General features: G+C 36.7%; 1 protein-coding gene across 8 annotated transcripts in view; it reads right to left on the minus strand.

The window, feature by feature from the left end:
- The window catches only part of zye (zona pellucida domain-containing protein zye), an 84,159-nt gene extending 74,761 nt beyond the window's left edge, over positions 1-9,398 (minus strand). For all 8 annotated transcript variants that reach the window (XM_089739814.1, XM_089739819.1, XM_089739813.1 and 5 more), the window contains exon 1: positions 9,273-9,398. The gene's annotated coding sequence lies outside the window, so the exon portion shown is untranslated. The remainder of the gene's footprint in view (positions 1-9,272) is intronic.
- Between the last annotated feature and the right edge of the window lie 7,002 nt (positions 9,399-16,400).

The raw sequence follows: 16,400 nt of genomic DNA on the forward strand, positions 1-16,400 counted from the left end.
TTACAACGGGCTTACAAAGCTTTGATAACTAATTACGAATAATATCATCAGTGAAATAGTACGGTGTATTTTAAATTTTCTGCAGTCTCTCAGAATAATTCCTGGGCAAATCGAACATTAAAATGAACGAAAATCAATACATTATAATAAAACAGTACGATTCGGTGTGTAACCAAAGAAGAATTATATTATTACTAGCTGACCCGGCAGACTTCGTAGTGCCTCAATCGATAAATAAAAGACCTAAAATTTTGTATAAAATAAACTTAAAACAAACAAAAGGAATTCGTCCGACGGGGGATATATTAAAGGAAAAACAAAATTGTTATTTTTATTCAATTCCGAGCATTTTTATATTTATCTACCTTTTAAACCTTCCCTGGACTTCCACAAATAATTCAAGACGAAAATTAGCCAAATCGGTCCCGCCGTTCTCGAGTTTTAGCGAGACTAACGAACAGCAATTCATTGTTATATATATAGACTATAGAAGAAGAATATAGGTCATATTATTATATAAATCGGTATGTATCATAATCTTTTTTTCCGTCTGCTTGATCATTCGCACATACCTCTGAAAGCACTTAACGAATTTTCATATTTAGATAGAGATTAATTAGGATCAGAATTAGAGCCTGATCACTGATGTTGCGAAAATAAAAATTAATTTTAAAGATTTTTGGATAAAATATAGTTCTATAATATAACGTTCTCTATTATATACTATACAATATAAGTCTATTATTTACTACTTTTTTAAGTTCACTGTCCACAGTCACGGAACGATTTTTACAAACATTTTTTTGGAAATCATTTTTGACCTTGGGAAAGAATATAGGGCCAAATATCTCATCCCATTGGTGACGACGGATCTCCAACTAACAAGGCAATGTTAAAGATAGAACACTGATCGGTTTGACTTATTACGGTAACAACGAATGAAACTATCTGATATTGGTTGTAATGGGAACTGGAAAATGACATCTTGTACTTTGACTACACGCTTGACTGTGAGACGTTATCATTATGTCCCTATGTGTGTGTGTGTGTGTCAAAATTGTCGTAAGCAATGATCGTATTGATGAATCCCATCAAGGTAAGAAGGAAGCACAATATTTTTTTTTTTTTCTTTGTGGGTAGCTTTATTTTATACTATGGACAGTCCGACGAAGTTTCGCTGAGTCCACACAACAAAAATGGAAATGCAATAAGTTTAGTTCCACTTACGATTTTCAAGGGAGAAAGTTATTTTTACGAACACCGCTTCGTTCCACTCAACTATTGTATTATGGTTCTGAGTAATTAAAAATTCAAATCCGCTTAATTAATTCGTAAGAGACGTTGTACTGGCTCTGTAACTTCAATTTAAAGCCGAACAAGTGTTTACTTGTTGGTGGGTGATTTTTAATTTCTTGCCTATACTTTTTTTTGTTTATTGCATAGATGGGTGGATGAGCTCACAGCCCACCTGGTTTTAAGTGTTTACTGGAGCCCATAGACATCTACAACGTAAATGCCGTCACCCACCTTGAGACATGAGTTCTGAGGTCTCAGTTTTTATAGTACAACGGCTGCCCCTCAAACCGAAACGCATTACTGTTTCACGGCTGAAAATAGGCAGGGTGGTGGTACCTTTCTGTGCGGACTCACAAGAGGTCCTACCACCAAACGGTATCGCTTTGTAGCATAATTTTATTAGCTTGGTATGTATGTATGTAAAGTAATCTTTGAACGCATATTCACCAACTTCAAGAAGTCCGATTATCTTAAAAATGATCAAATGATGAAGATTCGGTGACAATACATTAATTTTATGACAAATATGACATTAATAATTAGTTCTGTTTATAATTTAAGCGCGTTTTTTTTTCTTTTACTATGCCACTTAAAAACCCAGAAACCAATTACATTCATAAGAGAGACATATCATTATCCTGCCCTTCTCCCAGTCACCTGGGGTCGGCGCAACATGTTTGCTCCTTCCATACTCTTCTATCATATACCGTTTCTTCGCTCACTCCACTCCTACCCATATCGTCTTTCACACAATCTATCCATTTCTTCTTAGGTCTACCTCTTCCTCTAGATCCTTCCACATTCATAGTTAACACTCTCTTAACAACCTCATTTTCATTTCGTTTCATCACATGTCCATACCATCCCAAACGCGCACTCCTCAGCTTCTCTGTCACAGGTGCCACTCATTCATTCATAAGAGAGACACATATTTCTATTTCTTAAAGAAGATATAATAACGCGTAATAAGTTCTTTTCATATTTGAACTACGACGGTAGCAGCAAACCACAAAAAAAAACAGCTGAATACGCGATTATAATTTTCCAATCTCGACTTTTTGAATCTCGGTCATGTAGGTCGGCACATTGAATGTATGAGAGTGATTCAAAACGACGGTATGTCCGTGCATTAATAGCCGTCTCATTGTTTACAAATACGAACATAATGCGTGGAATACTCAATCTGTATTGCGAAAGAGTTTTTGTTGGAAGACGTATCACATAATTGTACTGTTTGTTTCCCAAATAAATAAATAAATAAAAAATAAATAATGGATACAGTGTCAAGTAATCGTTCCAGAACTACAAAAAAAAGTAGCATGGTTGGAATTATATCATAATTTATGAGGCCGCAATGGAAAGCGAACAAGGCTAATTTTTTTACACTGCGTGCCTATCGAATACTTAAAGGAATCAATGTTTTATTTTATTACATGTATGTGTAGCGTGCAACATTCGGTCGTACTCGGGCGTCATCGGTCGCGATCGGAGTTCCCGAACGCGCAGGTGTCCCGTGACGTCATGCAACGAGATTCGCGCGCGTCGATTTAAGTTGAATGTAATAACGTAATTTTAGTTTTAATTTGTGTCTTCCAGTGCCTAGCGTTGATTACTTTACTTTTGGTTTATATTTTAATATTGTACACATTATAGATATTTTTGAGTTGGTGTGCTTGACTTTTATATGTTCGGAGTATAATATCCCGAATACGAACAATAATACGAAAAAATAACAAACCACATATGGATTAGCTCGCGACAGTATTTTAATGGCTTTTTAAGCCAATAGAGATCGTGAATACTGCCACGGATCTAGAGATATGACGTTGAAATCTCTAGATGGTTTATCAACGATTTTTTCGACGAACTTTGGTTTAAATTTTATAAAACAAAAGAGTAACTATAACATATCGGTATCGTATTAATGTAAATTTTGAGGTATTAGCGATCACGGTCTAATTTCGATGATTCTGCGAACACAAGTATCTATTTAAGTAATTTACATATATGCATATTATGTAGATATGAAACAATCTTCTTTTTATTGCTTAGATGGACGGCCGAGCTCACAGACCACCTGGTGTTAAGTGGTTACTAGAGCCCATATACATCTACAACGTAAATGCGTCACCCACCCTGAGATATAAGTGCTAAGGTCTCAAGTAATTACGCAAATTATAATTTTGCGGGTTTTATTTTTATTACACGATGTTATTCCTTTACCGTGGAAGTCAATCGTGAACATTTGTTGATTACGTATTTCATTAGAAAATTTGGTACCCGCCTGGGATTCGAACACCGGTGCATCGCTCAACACGAATGCACCGGACGTCTTATCCTTTAGGCCACGAGGAATTCATAAACCTTTAGGCCACGACGATCTTGTTATATATCCTACACTAGCGACCCGCCCTCGCTTCGCTTCGGAAACATTAAAACACACATGAAACAAAAAAAAAAAATAAAAAAAAATGAAAAAAAGTAGCCTATGTTCATCAGGGACAATGTCGGGTTCTAATGGAAAAAGAATTTTTCAAATCGGTCCAGTAGTTTCGGAGCCTATTCGAAACAAACAAACAAACAAATCTTTCCTCTTTATAATATTAGTATAGATAACTATTTTATTCGTAATTGGAAAATCTACTGTTTTATTGCAGATGGGTCGGCCTGAGTTAGGGTTAGAGTAAGGGTTAGAGTTAATACCATTAGGTAAAACCACGACAGCTTTTGAGACTATAGTTCGAAACATTATATTGTTTTGTTTTATTGTTTTAACATACTCTTGAGACCGTCATTGCTTCAGAGATAGGAAGATAGGCTTCTCATTTGTTACAATGCAAATTATGGTACTAATTATTGTTCGAGTGACCTAATATTCAAAAACCGATCTAAAATTAAATATAAATAAAGTTTTCGCAATAAATTAGACCTCCGCAAGCATTGACAAATCGTTATGACTTTACCATTAATATTTTTGCTAATGTATCAACTGCGTATTAAATAGCAAACCGTTTTAAGATTCTATTTATTTAGCGTAACAATTAAAATGCGACCTTCAACGTTCCACCTCTGAGTATATATTTCGTAATTGTTTTTATTTGATTATCTTGATCTGGATAGGAAACGCATCCTTAGAGTAAGTAGCAGTCGACCTCAGAGAAAAACAAAGGGGTCAAGATTTAAAAATCTTCGACTATGAGCCGAATCGAGCAACTTGTTAAGGTAACTCGGGAGATGATAGATAGGGCTGTAGGGCTGACACTCTGAAGATTTTTTAAATTTTTTATATTGTTTAAAATTGTACCTTCAATAGAGAGTTTTTTTTATTATTATTTGAAATTGTACCTTTAAAATGATTACCCAAAATCAGCACCGAATTTATATTTGCAAAATATTTTTTTATTACGAATTCATAGAAATCTCTTTGAGGCTACTGCGAATTTTGGTAACGGTTTTTTCACAAGGACGTTCAGAAGCGTTTTACGGAGCCCTGCAGGGGTTATTAAGTAGACTAATATTTGGATTCATTAGGTTTATACTATTTATACAGCTTAGAGAGAGAGAGAGTATTCATTATTGTACACCAAAACAATGTTAAACTTTCAATGCGATAAAAGTACAATTGGCGGTCTTATCGCTAAAAGCGATTTCTTCCAGACAACCATGAGGTAGACAAGAATCATTTAGAAAACTGCTTACTGACTTTTTAGATATAAAATTCAGATCATAATTCACCACAATTTTCCACCACCCATCACAATTTTTTAGTCTTTTGTTATAAGGTCTAATGAAAGTTTCAAATATTATTATTATTATTATGTTCTATCATATGTATTTACTGGTGGTAGGACCTCTTGTGAGTCCGCACAGGTAGGTACCACCACCACGCCTATTTCCGCCATGAAGCATTATGCGTTTTGGTTTGAAAAATGGGGTTGCCGTTGTAACTATACTTGAGACCTTAGAACTTATATCTCAAGGTCGGTGGCGCATTTACGTTGTAGATGTCTATGGGCTCCAGTAACCACTTAACACCTGTTGGGCTGTGCGCTCGTCCACCAATCTAAGTGCAATAAAGCTTACTATAAAGTCAATGATTATCTAGAAGATTGCACAAAGTGGGAATGAGTTGCTCGCTCCGGGCATTTCAATATTGCAATAATTGTTACGTTATAATACTCCTTGTAAAAATGATGAATGTTAACTTTGCATTCCATTCACTCAAATGTCTCCAATATTTTTTGCCTTTGGAAACTAAAATTTCTCTTGCCCATAGTCTCATTTTACCCATTTTGGACTACGCTGATGCTTGCTACTTGGATGCCACTGAGGAGCTTCTCAATAAGCTTGAGCGTTTGCAAAATTTGTGCATCCGTTTTATTTTTGGTCTCAAAAAATATGATCATATTTCTGAATTTCGCAAAAAGCTCAAGTGGCTCCCAGTCCGTTTCCGCAGAAATACTAGAATGTTGTGCTTCCTATTTAATATCCTACATAATCCTAACTACCCACAATATTTACGTGATCGCTTTACCTATGCCCGTCCCTCCATTGCTCCTTGTAGAACCCACATTAAAACTCTCCTCAATTGCCCTGTTCATAAAACACATGCTTACGCAAAATCGTTTTCTGTACAAGCAGTTATACTTTGGAATTCCCTCCCTCCAAGCATACGAGCGTGCAAAACCATAGCAGCATTCAAGAAATCTGTTAAGGAACATTATTTATCCTTACCATCTTAAATAAATTATATATATTTGTATAATGTATTATAATATAAAGTAAGTATATGTGTGTATGTTATATATTTGTATGTGTGTGTGTATTTGTATGTATATATATTGTTTTGTATCTTGTAATATGTATATATTATTATATGTAATGTTTACTGTATGCACTAGGTTTGTATTCTTAATTCTTCTTTCCTTTTGCGGGCCTACTGGAAGAGATTTCAGCATGAAATAAGTAGTGCCCTTGTACTCTGTATCCTTATTGACGTTTCTTTTCTAACAGCTGTGTGTACAAAATATATTAAATAAATAAATAAAAAAAAAAAAATGAATATTTAAAAAAAATCTAATGTTTAAGAAAAATATATGCGCGCTGAGTTTCTTGCCAGTTCTTCTCAGGACGGAGGCTAGTTTTTATGAATTGGCGGTAGTTCTTTTTGACGTTCAACAAGTATGTACTTTCATTTATGTTGAATACTTTTTTTTTTTGTATTGATTTGATTTGATTTAGGCAATAAATTTTTTTTTATATCATCTTACAATTTCGAGATTTTCCTTCTATAAAAAATTAGGGAACGCGTCAACCCTATTCAAAACCCACAACAATAGATTGCGATGTTTCGGACACGACGCGTTTATGAACTAAGAATTCTCATCAATGCAACATTTACGTAGAGCGTTCTGTGTACTACTATATAGTTAAGTAATAGGACGGAAAATGAAGAAGCGGAGCCCCGCGACCCGGGTCTGGTTCGCACTGCACTTTCTACCTTGTGTAACTTCAACGCTTCCCCGAAATCGAAGATAAGATGCATTGTAACACGATAAAGTATTTCCATGTCTATGTTCATATGCGCTTCGATTTAAGCGACCGTCTATATACGGTGGGATGAGTGGACGAGCTCACAGCCCGCCTGGTGTTGAGTGGTTACTGGAGCCCATAGAAAACTACCACATCACCGCCACCCACCTTGAGATATGAGTTCTAAGATCTCAGTATAGTTACAACGGCTGCCCCATCTTTCAAACCGAAACGCATTACTGATTCACGACAGAAATAGGCAGGGTGGTGGTACCTACCCGCGCGAACTCACGAGAGGTCTTACCACCAGTAAAAATATGTCAGAGCGGCTGGCAATATTATCACGCTCATGACTACTCATTGTGAGGTAATAATTAGAAACCGGGGTAGAAGGTAATGTTCTTAATATTTAGTTTAATAATAGATTTACAATGTATTAATTGAGCCAACACAGTTCTCAGGATAACTCTGAACACCTCAATGAAGGGACAGAGCAGAGTCTGCTTGCCAGTTTTGTTTTATTCTATCCTACTACTGTTTACGGATTCAACGTCTATGTATTTTTAAGACTGTAATCGTGACCCGGATATGACGTATATTAATTTTTATTCCACTTCATACGGCTTAATATGAATCTGCAAACTTAATGCCTTAGGTATTATCTATCAGTCAGCGAAGAAACACGCCGAAAAGAGCGTAATAAGTGCATTGGTTGATAAATTCAAGGAAAAATAGTTACTATACACATTTTAATAAGGCTTCGTTCTCTAGTTTCATAGTGATATTTTTATTTATTTATTGCTTAGATGGGTGGAAAATCTACAACGTCAATACCGCCACCCACCTTGAGACATGAGTTCTAAGGTCACACTTTTAATAGTACAACGGCTGCCCCATCTTTCAAACCGAAACGCATTACTGCTTCACGGCAGAAATAGACAGGGTGGCACCCGAGCAGACTCAAAAGACGTCCTACCACCAGTAATAATGATAGCGGTGTTCACGTTGTAATCTCTTTGAGCTCCGCTGATCACTTAAGACCAGATGAACATATTCAAAACACCTCTAAATATTACCCAAATAGTGATAAAGCTGTCTTAAACATACCTTCACTATTATACAACTTACATTTATAGCAGATATATGGAAATATGCGAGGTGTGTTTTTAATGTATTGATAATGATAATTTGAGTTTTACTTTATGGTAGACCTTGAGATGTAGGTGGAAGACTCGTCACGGTAGGATGAAGGAATTTCTAAACTATACTACCTATTAACATATAAATTTATATTCAATATATATTACATTAAATATATATTTAAGAAATTTTATTGTATTTTTTTTTGCATAGGTGGGTGGACGAGTTCACAGCCCACCTGATTTTACGTGGTTACCGGAGCCCATAGACATCTACAACGTAAATACTGCCACCCACCTTGAGATATGAGTTCTAAAGTCGCAGTATAGTTCCAACGGCTGCCTCGCCCTTCAAACCGAAACGCATTACTGCTTCGCAGGCAGAAATAGGCAGGGCGGTGGTACCTACCCATGCGGACTTACAAGAGGTCCTACCACCAGTAATAACACAAATTATTTTTATTACATGTTTGTTTGCTACTGAATCGTAAATTTTTTTTTAAAACATTTCTTACTCAGATACTTTCTAGCCTGAATTAACATAGAGGATTATTTTATCACGGTGATATGACCCGTATCTGCTAATGTAAATAGGACATTTCGTTAGCTGATTAACGATTTTACGTACCTACCAACGCATCTACTAATCAACTAGCTGTATAAGGACTAGAGAATCACGTAACTCTTTATCCCGGGAAAATGTTTCAGATTATCTGGATAAAAAACTTAACACGGGTCAAACCGGGAGTCGCGTCTATTATGTAATAATAATAATAATAATAAACGTTTCAAAGTCATCGGTTCCAGGTCAAAGTTTTTATTCTAAATTTAAAATGTCTCTCAGAACGAACTTGTCCAGGATTTACCATTGAACTTTGCTGTCACTAACCATTCAATTCACAAATCAAGCGAAAAGTCTGTCCGAAAATTATTTATTACTCGACTGTACTCTGTAGTCAATAACTATTGAATTATTTTGATAATTAATATTTACTAAATTTAAAATAATAATAACAAAAAAGTAGCCGAAACCGGCTTCATGATTATATGAACTGAATAATTTATCGAATATGTTTTTGTTGTTTTGTATTTAATCTGCAATCTAATTAAAAAAAAAAAGTCCATTCGCATGCATTAATGTGTAATAAGCTTGATTTGTTCGCGCGTTGAAGTCTTTTGAACGGCGCACCCAATGTAAGTTTTCCTTTCGATAAACCACATAAATTTATAAGAAAAAATTTACAAAAAAAAAATAACAACCTCTTTGTTAATTTTTTTTTTTGTATTATCTATAAATAATCTCACCTGGCAAGAAATAAAAAAAAAAGTTCACACCAACACTACTACTACTGCACACACACTTTTACGTATTCTCAGAATGTTCGGCGGCGTTTCACTCGGTCAGGTCACAGTGCGTGCGCGAGTGTCATCCGACTCGCGCGAGTTCACAGCGCGAGTCTTTATATAGCTTCAGCTGCAGCGACCCGCGTGACGTCACTAATGCACCTGATTTATTACGGGGCCTAAAACAATGAGATGCATCATTGACTAGCGGCAATGATAAATAGGGTACCTCGTGAGGCCCTTCGAAATTTGTTGAAGAAATTATACATCTAATCATTAATGACCTTATTGCACCACTTTGAGAAGGCGGCACGACATGAGAACCCTCTTGTCGTGACCACTGGAAACTGTATACCCGATCCTGTAGACCGAATGGTAAACAGTCGACATCGCCCAAAACACGTCATTGCGGATCTTCCCGATCCATTAACGGTGTTTTTAGGTACCACAAGCACCGGTCACCGTGCTTGTTGAACCCGTCACTTGCGACGAAGGGCTCGACGAGCGAATTAACCCATAGACACAGCCCACTTAGTTTCTCGCCGGATCTTCTCAGTGGGTCGCGTTTCCGATCCGGTGGTAGCCAGTGTTAGTAATACTCCGGTTTGAGCCCCGTGAGCTCACCTACACGTTAGAGTGAAGCTGAAATAGCTTCTCAAGGCTATCAGCATAGGTAGGAAATATTAATTAAATTACGAAAGGTTTTTTATCATTGTCAACAAACGTGCTGTAATATTCAAAAAAGTGAATCTTTTCAAAAGTGAACACGCTCCGTATATTCGTATCGAGCGATGCAACTTTACTAAGGTTCTAATCCCACAGGTGGTTAATAATTTTTTTTCTAAATATACGACATATTTCTTATCATCTGTATAAGGTGATGATAGCATTGTCATTGTCAAAGTTAAGTTACTTAATTTTTTGCGAGGTGAGTTTCCTGTGTACGGTTTAAATGGTCGAACTAGGTGGCTTGGCCAGGTGGTGAAAAATTATCTAAGAATTTGACTGCAACTGCTTCATGAAAGAACCTGAACTAGAATCGCGACTCACTCAAGACATCAAGGTTGGGTGTGGTGTCTTCGACAAACTGGAAGGTTACAATATCACTTAACGCCTAGTGAATATATATCAGCATTACTAGCGTATACAGCATTTTTGTGGATGGAGAAAATCGCAGACCTCAAATAAATAAGATCAGACTCTGATTGCTGTTGAAATATAACATCAGTTCGGATCGGAAATAAGCCGTCGGAAAACGTTTCCTGCTGAAGTCTGTAGTCGAATTTAAATTGGACATTACTAATGAATTAAGGAAGGAAGTTTTGACCGCGAGAGCCCTCCTACTCTGATAGTTCTAACCCCGAGTGGAGATCGGACGTCGGGTGTGAGAGTGCAAGGTGGAGTGGAATCGTTTGTGTTGGAGGATGAAAGGTTTGTGAACTCAATAGACTGTGGTAGCCGCTAAAAAACAGATGGGCCACGAAATCAAACACATGAAACACAGATTCCATCAGTGTTAAATGTCGCCTTATCATGCCACATAGAGATTTGGTGTGAGTTTTACTACTCTCCTTGTGTTATGTCTATCTATAGGGGGGGGGGGGTTTCTTCGCTATTAAATAATTTGATTTGATCACCACTGTAGTCCTGATCATACAGGAGTCGCAGCAGTGGGCTATGGATGACAATTTATCTTTAACCTTTTGTTTGCCATCCGAATAGTCACGAAGCACCACATAAGCGCATCTTGTGTAGTCGAATATTAAATATTTAATGTTAGTTATGATTTAAAAAAAAAACGTGATCTCGCCTACCCCACGACGATGCTCTTGAGATTACAAATTCACAAATAATTACATACAAAAGTTCAAATCCAACAATGATCTGTTCCATTGAGCTATTGTTCGTGATATTACATGTAAGAAGTTATACAAGAATCTTCTATTAATGATCAACGCTCAGCTAACCATTTCGGCACGAATGAGTCATAAGAACATAATACTCAAAGATGATGTAATATTAAAAATGTTGTTTGTAAAGCAATATAAAAAAGGTTCAAACGTTTGAGGCGATTTTTTATACTTCTTTTGGGTGGCGGTGAGTCGGGGAAATACATCATTTTCTGAAAGAGTTAGATTGGGTGTTGTTTTCACAGTTAAAGCAAAAACATGGAAATTGGTAAAATAAATAAAAAAAGTATTAATAATGGCTTACATAATTATATGTGACTTATATTGCTGAGAGCTTATAGTGCTGAGCTTATACAGCAATTGCTGAGTTTTTCTAGAAAAGCAGACCTTAACTGAGGTTGAAGAAATGAAAATACACAGGCGAACTCATCTTGAACACAAAGATACTGACTATGGGGGGTTTCTATTTCTATAAGCCCACAGACGTCTATTGCTGGACATAGGCTTCCCCCAAGCCCCACCATAAAAATCGGACTATAGCGTTATTTTTCTCAAAATCAGCGGTTCATCTGGCAACAATTGAAATAAATAAAATAATAATTATCTAATGGTCCTTTCTGGTCTTTTGGTCCTTTAGCCGCAATGTATTACAATTAAGTCAAAAGACATCAGTGAGGTCAACTGTCGCACGCGATCATTCGATCGTTATGAAAATTGATTACATTCGCATTCAAACCTGGATTTCGGATAGGTGTTCGCGAATTGTGTACATTAACTCTATTCTCTAATCTCTGAAGCTTGGAATACCAGTTTCCTGAACTATGTGCATTTTAGCAAGTCTCTTACTATATTTACACATTATGTAAAACGGACGGCAACCTGATCTGCTTAGTGAACGCCTACTTTCGTACACCGCATTGTAAAGATTAATCATATATTTGTAATATTTATTGTGTAATTTTGTAGGTAGGCTCCATTAACCTTCAATCTGTTAAAGGCATCCATTTTTATGTCACCACTAAATTTACTTTATCGTTGACGATAGTTTTTCTTTAATAATTTTTTTTTAACTGGTATTTCATTAATGAGCCGGTTATGGAGGAATTTCGTGGCGAATAGCATGGTAATAAGTATCCTAATTTATTGATAATTTAAATTTCCCTTTGAATATTTTGTTTTATGTTTGAGCGTTTTACATAAAACAAAACTGTTATTAAAATCGTTTCTTGTTCGAAGTTGTCCTAATCGAAGCAATAAAAGGTTTTCTGTCTGGTGATTTATAAAAATTATATGCATAATGTATTAGTTAATGTATTAGTTAATACCAATTTTGATTGTTTTAAATTAAAGTCCAATATCTTGATCCTTACAACAAAGTAACGAAATTCATTATCTATCAGCAGTGTGATGAAAATATTCAATAATAGTTAAAAACGCACTAGGAATACAATTCAAATTTTCAAGATACTTTTTTCCCCTCACCATTTGCTAGTAGCCTAAAAGGTTATTTCAGCTACGCCCGGATGGATAGGTGAGCTCACGGGCTCAACTTGAGAGAATTTTTTATCACTAGCCACAGTAAGAGCAGTGCTTCGCAGAATCTACCGCCGAATCGGAATTGTGACCCACTGAGAAGATCGGGCGAGAAATTCAGTGGGCAACGTTGGCATAATTTGATGCGAGTCACAAAGGTGACATACTTATCTAATTTATTCGTAAATTAAGTTGAGATTTACTTAGGGAGATAGAATCATTGTTTGTTACTAAACAATTATTCGTTCCGATCTAAAGGGCGGCATGATCGTTCTAATGTTTTAAAGTGATTGAGGTCTACAAATACGCTTTGGGTTGCAGTTGGTATGTTAATGCATTTTAGGTAATATAAAAAAAAGGTGTCAATGAACCGTAATTTGGATAAAAAAAAATTCATTCAGTGAAAGATTAGTTCCGTATCGACCTAATCCCTAATAGATTTTGATAAACTACCTGAGTGCTAGCAGAGAGTCATTAGCCAAATTACATAATTAAATTAAAATACTTAATAAGTTTTATTTGCAAATCTCTGCCTTACAATTTTTATTTAATTGAACTTGATACCAGCGCTTGATATCAGAATTCGATGTCCATTAAATTCTATATTTTTCATTTAATTAAAAATTTCCCGTGATTTCACAAAAAACAACATTATTTTAATCTATAGACTAAATTTTTTTATTGCTAACATGGGTAGACGAGCTCACAGCCCACTTGGTGTTAAGTGGTTACTGGAGCCCATAGACATCTACAACGTAGACGCGCCACCCACCTTGAGATACAAGTTCTAAAGTCTCAGTATAGTTACAACGGCTGCCCCACCCTTCAAACCGAAACGCATTACTGCTTCACGGCAGAAATAGGCAGGGCGGTGGTACCTACCCGCGCGGACTCACAAGAGGTCCTACCACCAGTAAATGCTATATAATATTAAACAAAATAATTTACATTAAAGGATTCGAGATAAAGGACATCGGCAAACAATAATTTAAATTTATTTTTCTATTTTCACGTATTAATATTCAAAGTTGATGTAAAAATGCAAACTAAATCAAATTAAACTTATTGGTTCACATAAAAAAACTAATCTGACATAAATAAATTTGAATATTTTATCACAGTCCAAGCTAGACACGCACTGCACAATTTTATTATAATTTAAATCTGTTTGGTTGCACGATGTTTTTAAAATATTCAAATCAATTTGTATACATATTTCAGTGATCACTGGTTACCAAGTTACTAATAAAGCCGTTAAGAATTTTTTGGGCTTTTATCATTAACTACCACCATTCTGCTTTTGTCGTAAAACTATATTTTTTATTGCTCTATTAATGATCAGATGGTAGTAGGACCTCTTGTGAGTCCACACGGGTAGGTACCACTACCTTGTCTATTTCTGCCGTGAAGCAGTTTCGGTTTGAAGGGTGGAGCAGCTGTACAACTATACTGAGACCTTAGAACTTATATCTCCATGTGGGTGGCACATTTACATTGTAGATGTCTATGGGCTCCAGTCACCACTTAATACCAGGTAGGCTGTGAGCTCGTCTACCCATCTCAGCAATAAAAAAATAAAATAAAATAAGATGACCGGCGAACCATCTCATGTTAAGTGGATGTCGAAGCATACAGATATTCATATCGTCGCCGCTTAAATGATAGGATTCCCTGTGCTTGTAAACGAAACGACAAAATCGAGGCTCACATCCCTTCACAAATAACCAATTTTTAGAAAAATAATAATAATGCAGTGAACAAATATTAACAAACGACTTCCTCGATGAAGAGTTTCATGTAATAGCAATTAGTAAAGGTACTACCAGTAGGGGGATATTGTAAGTCTGGACAGCTAGGTAGTACCATTCTGCCTATATCTGCTATCAAACAGTCACACTATCCATTCTAAGGAGAACCCTCCCATCGTACATTATAATTGAGACGTTGAACTCGTGTCCAAAGATGAACGCTATCAAGGATTCATATTTTGAAGTCTATGAGTTCCGGTGATCATTAAGCCTTGATTAAATCGAGTACTCTAACCGCATAGCACTATGATTATATATGTATATTACTTTACTGTCCTTCAGACTTCAGAGATCCTAAAGACACAATGTATTGAGTGTCTCGGCGGACCTTTTCATCGCCATTCCGACCCGGCGGTAGTTTCAACGAAGCACTGCTCTTGCTAGCGAAATTGCTAGTAGTCTCTCAGGCTTAGCCTCGTGAGCTCGCCGCCGGAGAAGCTGGAATAACTCTTCGAGGCTACCAGCAATTAGGTAAAAAAAAAACTGGGCAAAATAAGTAGATGAAGAGTTATTATCAATACAGCCTTTTTTTCCCTACCTAAGCTGATAGCCTTGAGAGGCTATGTCAGCGTAACCAGGCGAGTAGGTCACGGGCTCAAACCGAGAGTGTTGCTAACACTGGCCCTAGTAAGAGCAGTGCTTCGCAGAATCTATCACCGGATCGGAAATGCGATCCACTGAGAAGATCCGGCAAGAAACTCAGTGGGCTGTGTCTATGGATTAATTTACTCGTCGAGCCCTTCGTCGCAAGCGGCGCGTTCGGCGAGGACGGTGATTGGTGCTTGAGTTACCTAAAAGCACCGTTAATGAAATGGGAGCACCCGTAATGATGTGCTTAGGGTAACGTCGACTGTTTACCATTCGGTCCGCAGGAGCGGGTATGAGAATACAGCCTAGCAACATTAAACATACACTTTTAGAAATCTTCGTAAAATGTCAGCGTTATCTTCCTAATTATTCTAGTGAGACTGACCGCCTTTTTAAAAATATGTATTCACTCATCGGTCCTAAGTAAATTTTCGTGACCTAGAAATCTTAAGCAAACGATTTGTGGTCACTAAGCTTTTTTTAATGACCGTATAACCTTCAAGGTACCTAAAAAAAATTTGCGTCTTAATACATTCAGTACTTAATACAGAATACTGAATACAGAATGAGACACATACGCATTGTCCCAGTCAGCGGTCAAATATTTCTATATTTGAACTACTTCATAGTATGGGAAGCTTTAATAGAAGTGAAAAATATTTAATAAGAAAGTTTGTAATTTGAAACACGATGTGACGAAATAGCGACACTAAAAACGAAAATGAGATTAAATGCTTTTATTTGGAAATCCATAGACCCTAGCCAGAATGTTTCACTGCACTATGAGCTTAAGAAGATTAAGACGATTAAAGGTATAGAGGGATCCTAAATATCTCTAACTACGAGTACACATCGGCTCCCATTGGAAATTGAAATGCCAGGGACTTAGCTAAGTTGCCTATCATCATCTTCACCAGCCTATAGCAGTCTACTGCTGGACATAGGCCTCTCCAATTACTCGCCACTAGGAACGATCCTCGGTTTCTCTCATCCAGCTCCTGCCAGCCACCCTGCACAGATCTTCACTTGTCCATCACTTAATGCAAATCTCATTTGAAGAGAGATATGTCATATCGCTCGGGAGTCTATTTTTTTATTGCTTATATGGGTGGACGAGCTCACAGCCCACCTGGTGTTAAGTGGTTACTGGAGCCCATAGACATCTACAGCGTAAATTCGCCACCCACCTTGAGTTATAAGTTCTAAGGTCTCAGTATAGTTACAACGGCTGCCCCACCCTTCAAACCGAA

The sequence above is a fragment of the Bombyx mandarina genome, chromosome A1 (genome assembly GCF_030267445.1).
Source record: "Bombyx mandarina strain Sakado chromosome A1, ASM3026744v2".
Lineage (NCBI taxonomy): Eukaryota > Metazoa > Arthropoda > Insecta > Lepidoptera > Bombycidae > Bombyx > Bombyx mandarina.